Below are 6,000 nucleotides of genomic sequence, written 5' to 3' on the forward strand. Positions count from 1 at the left end.
GGGCCACTACAAAAAAATGAAAGCTCATTATCTCAAGGCCATGTGACAACCTCAGCTGCATAAACAGAATAATTTCAAGAAATTAAAGAAAAATAATGGTACCTCAATGAACTTAAGAACATGATTAAAGTCAAAGTAGGTGGGGACAAAATAAGCTCCAATCTCTGAGGTTTCTAAATTTGAAGAACCTGTTGACTTTGCGGCTAGGAGAATACGCAGCCCTGGTATCTTCCCCACGGTCATGTTGATTAATTGGCTAATATAAATTCAAAGGAGTCTCATTAGACAGATTAAAAGAAATAGCAGTGGGTCATGTTAAGTTTAAAATTAATCTTAGAAGTTAATCATCAGGAACAACCGTGAAATTCATCTTACAATATTTTCCAAATGACAAATAAAATGAAACATAATAAACAAGTAACTATTCTAAATAACTAAAATGCTGCCCTCTCTAATCCAGACAACATCGGAGCTCTTAGAAGAATTGTTTAACTGGATTTATGGGGTGATTTTCTTCTCTTAACAAGCCTGTACTCAAAGACCCAGTCCAGTGTTAGCCTTTTTACTCTGCTTGTACTTATCATCATCTGACTGCCACCAAGGCAGGACAAAGGACAGCCATCAATAATTGCTGTCATTGGTGGCTTTGGGCCACAGCTGCAAGTTAGGCTCTTCCTCTGACCCCATCTACAAAGTTCACTGCTGAATGACCTTGGTCAGCCTGAAACCTGCTCAGTAGAGCTCTCATTGGGCTTGGTCATTAGACTCTAGGCCCAAAAGCTGCCAGGGTCAGTGCCAAAAAGCTTCAGTACAACCTTACTGCTCCTATCAGCAGATGAGAAAAAAAGTATTGACATCAATACTTTTTTAGTCTTGGTAGTTTGGCCTGCAAAGGTATATCTCAACTCTGTCACTTTTGGGAGCCTAGATTATTTTGACAACCTACCCCAACCTACAATCATCCCTCACACAAGTACTGCCGGGCTCACTCAGCCGTGAGGCCATCCCTACCTCCAGCTCCACTGTCACCAACACTCTGACATATTATCCTATATTTGCAACCAGCACATTAGAGCAGCAAATCCTGCCTTGGAAAACAGAGCTGTGTGCATGCCACGTGTTCCCAGCACTGTGGAACAGCAGGGTTTCAGAACATATCTTCCTGGCATTTTCCCTTTACCATGCTCACTGTCTTCAAGTATGTCTTCAGAACAGCAGAGCAGCCCCAGCAATACTGCCTCATATGTGCATGGGAAAATAAAAACAAGTAGGAATATCCACTCCATGCTCTTACTAATATATCCACAAGGAAATTTAATTTATGATAATAAAACAAGCTCTCATGACATATACCTTTAAATCAGAAGAGAGCAAAATTCTACAGAATAAAAACAAAGAAGCGGCTCAGTGCCCATGGCACAGTGGTTATGGTGCCAGCCACATACACCAAGGGAGCAGGGTTCGAACCCAGCCCAGGCCAGCTGGACAACTGCAACAAAAAATAGCCAGGCGTAGTGGCAGGTGCCTGTAGTCCCAGCTACCTGGGAGGCTGAGGCAAGAGAATCGCTCAAGGCCAAGAGTTGGAGGTTGCTGTGAGCTGCGATACCACAGCACTCTACCGAAGGCAACAAAGTGAGACTCTGTCTCAAGAAAAAACAACAAAAAAAAAGAAGAAGCTGCAAGTACCAAAGCTTGAAGCAGCCAACACAAGTAGCTGATAGTAATCTATCCATCAGTTACCTAAAGCCCCTTTCTTGACGTGGTTCTAGAACTCCATTATCTAGGATCTGAGTTTCTTTAGCACTTCTTTGGACATGATTTTTTAAAATAATAATCACAATGATTTTGATGCATTAAGCTCCTATCACATATCCAACAATGTAGGTATTTGACTTACAGCAATACACACTTCAGGGTATACTATTATAATGACTTTATAGATGAACAAAATAAAGCCTGACCAATGATCAATGCTATGGCCAAATGTAGCACCTTCCCAGTCAGTATTTTTGAAAAGATAGTCACTGGACTACCGGCCTCCAAATCATCAAGGAGCTTGTTGATAGTACAGCCTTGCCTGAGACATGCTGAAACAGATTCTCTGTGGCTGAGTCCCAGGATGCCATGTGCTTAGGTAAAAATGACGTTGATTGTGCATTTTAGCAAGTCCCTGGTGAATCTTCTGCGACCAATTTGAAAACTGCTGCTCCAAGTATTCTCCTCCTTCCCCCATTCATTTTCTTGAGGAAAGTGGTCTCATATGGTCCCTTCTGGAGCCATTTGAGTTCCCCAGTCCTTCTTCTTCCTTAACTAAATGGTGGGGTGTAGACCTTAGCATGGCATAACACAACAGCCCGTTATCAATACCAGTGAACAGTGCAATTTGACCACCACACAGTGGACAAAGTTAACTGATCTCATACAACAAATCCACAGGAGGTTGTCTTCCCACTCATGATATGAAACAAAATATGCAAAACAGAGTCCTGACCCTGCCTCCATGCATGGAAGGTCATTTGTCATAGCACATGTGACATTCCAGAATGCAGCCTACGGTGCTGAGGTTCACCAGCTGCATCAAGAGTGAATGAGGGAGGATGATACCAAACAGGCCCTGAGATAAGAGCCATCTCTGACCTGAGGGCCATTCACAAGACTACACGATCAGCATCAAATTCCATAAGTTATCCTGAGCTTAAATACGTTTGCAACCCTGTCTCCTACCACTAAAGGAGTTGACATAGTTTTACTATGTAAGCCCTCAACCTGTAGTTTCCTCCACCTAATTTATACCTTGTCATTAAATTCTAGCCTATATTTACTTTACAAATACCAAGTCATGATGTCATGTTACTGAAATTGCATTCTATTTTCATTAATTATATAATTTCTCACATGCATATGTTTGTGTGTGTGATAATCACTCTTTAGGTTCACTTGGATCTTATCTTTTAGAGCAGTGGTTCTCAACCTTCCAAATGCTGCAATGTATTTTCATTGTTAAAAAGGGGTCACAACCCACAGGTTGAGAACTGCTGTAGAGAAACATGTACAACTTTTGATTGCCTCTTCCTAGAAAAAAAAAATGTGAAAAGGAGGGAGGAGGTCAATTTACTGCACTAATCATCTGTCTTGTGAAGTCAGAAGAAGATGAAATAATGGAATCTGTCCCCAGGGTATTGAAAAAGTAGTATGGAGGAAAAAAATAAAAACATTGCCCAAATAAAGAATTTTACACACCGCCATAAGCATTCCTTTTGAGGTCAGAATTCATCCAAGGACAAATAATAAATAGATGGGAGAGAAACAACATTACCAGGCTGACATTTTCCAATTAGCATCAAGAACATAAAAGCTCTCACAAGATGTGGAATCCTTTCCATGCCTGAGGAGAGCATATGAAAGTGAAATCATCATGTCTCTCTCTGCAGAAGAAAATCTCTTTTCAAAGACCTTTGTTTTGAAATACAGCCCAGAAAACCTCATGATGCTTCTGAGTCCTGTGCTCTAACATACATGCTCTATCCTGAAAATGCCTCCTGTCAACAACTGAACATGTCTTATCTGGAGGAGGATTGAAACCAGAGCGCCCTCAAAGGGCCCACAGACTGCTTAAGAATAGCAAAAATATAGCCTGATCAGATCTCAGAGATGAGGAATTCTCAAAGAGAGGAGAAAAGTGTCTGCATTTGCTCTAAGCATCCATTACAGCTCAGCAACTGTGGATAGAATCATTTTCCTCGGAGGAGCAAAGGCTGGTTTGGGGGACAATGGCCTTTAATTGTTTCTCAAAACCCTAATTGCATGCTTCATAGATGCCTGGATTTGGAAAGCCAAGGAAAGTATAATCCAATGAGTTTGGAATTCCTGAGAATATTCTTTTTTGAATAGAACAAGAAAGACATTTACTATCATTAAATAGAAAAATATATGAAATATCAAGATGAGAGATCAATGGTAAAGACATGAACATTTATAGTGTCATAGTAAATAATCCCCCTGCCAATATCAGACAGCACCTTTGGCATTGATGTGTACTATCCACGGCTTAAAGCTATGGTTCTCAATCCCCAGACTGTGGATGGGTACCAGTCAGTGGCCTGTTTTGGACTAGCCCACACAGCAGGAGGTGAGCAGCAGGCAGCCTGTGAAGCTTCACTGCCTGGGCTCTGCCTCTTGTCAGATTGGGTGAAACATTAGATTGTCACAGGAGCACAAACCCTACTGCAAACTGCATAAGCAAGGGATCTATATTGCATGCTCCTTATGAGAATCTAATGTCCCCTTCCCTTCTCTGTCCATGGAAAAATTGTCTTTCATGAAACTGACCCCTGCTGCCAAAAGTTTGGGGACTACTAGCTTAAAGTATGTGGATGTATAACATTCTGGTATCCTAAGACATATTTATTTGGCGTTAGTATGGTGAAGTGAACCTATTTCTGGCCCAAAGAACGATAGTGCTAAGGAGTTTTGTTTGGTGTCTGGGTAGATTTGTAAAATGGTGAAGGTCATGTGCCTAGCAGGCATGTATCTTCAGTATATTCTTCACAGAATGTCAGTACTCTGCATCATTTTTGCAGAGAAAGCAAAGTTATGTAAATAACATTACCCTAAATCCCTAACCAGAGCTGTGCAGATAAAGTCATTATTGCAGCTATCTCCATGACCATGACCATGGAGAGTACAGATACTGCATTGTTAACAATCAGATAATGTAAATTACATTTGCTCTGAAACAGCACTGGCCACTGCTCTTGAGGCTAGCCAAGGTCAAACTTACAAGATAGAGAGCATGTCCCCATATGGCTTAAGAACAACATCACTGTCTGTTTAGTGCGTCAAGTCCTTGAAACTACCAAGAAGACTGATGCTAATGAGAAACCCCACATTCTTGTAAAATGCTTAAATTTGCCCACTTTGGGAAACTACAGATTATCTCAGCTAGTGAACCGAAACTCTAAAAAAAAAACAAAAACGGGATTTGGTATATGCCAGGAAAACAGATACAGCACTAAATAGTTTACATCTATAATCTCTACGATAAGAACTAAAATGATACCTGTCATTTGTGTTATGCCCCATATCTGCAAAGGACTCCACATGGACTCTCTTTTGTAATCAAGATTAGTCTTTGTAAACAAGATTAAGTTGTGAGGTAAGTGTAAGGACTGTTACACTTAACAGCTGTGCTAGCGGGTGGCTCAAGGGCTGACAGAAGCACATTCGGAGACAACTCAGGGGTGCTGGTTTACATGGAGCTCAGTCAGAGTTGGTGGCTACTGTGGCCAGTGAAATGTACGTGCCACCTTAGGCCCTGTTGCTATGGTCTGAATGAGGAGGTAGCACATCTGGAGTGTTGAATTCCATTCTCGAGCCCTATCGCCATATTCACTATGCCAAAGCTTTTGCGCACAGTATCCTGTTTAAGCCTCGAGACAACCGGTGGGGCAGTCACTGTTATTATCCGCACTCCCAGGGGAGGAAACAGAGGGCTAGACTGGAGAGCGCACATCTGCCCATTGGCCTACCCAGGATCCTTCCCCTTTGGGGACGGGATAACTACCTCTCACTATTATGTCAAGTGTTAGTTGATTATCAATTAAACTCCAGGCCAAAGAGTGAAAATGTGAATCAAATCACACCCGTAGTATTATTACCTGTTTCAGGAATTTGAATCATGAGCAGAGTATTACAAGGACATGAGCTAATAGGGCTGCTGACTCCCCAACAGACGTGCTCTGGAGGAATTGGCTCTACTGTGTGGGTCCCCCATTTCTTGTTTCTGACTTCCAGGACCTGAGTTAAAATAGATAGATAGATAGATAGATAGATAGATAGATAGATAGATAGATAGATAGATAGATAGATAGATAGGTAGATGTCTTAGCCAACCCATACATTGCTAATAAATCATACTTTTCTTGTTTAATTTAGCCAGTTACTATTGTTTGCTACTCCAGAATATCAAATGACTTGTATCAAGGTAAACAAGTCATTAGT

The sequence above is a fragment of the Nycticebus coucang genome, chromosome 8 (assembly GCF_027406575.1).
Source record: "Nycticebus coucang isolate mNycCou1 chromosome 8, mNycCou1.pri, whole genome shotgun sequence".
Taxonomy (NCBI): domain Eukaryota; kingdom Metazoa; phylum Chordata; class Mammalia; order Primates; family Lorisidae; genus Nycticebus; species Nycticebus coucang.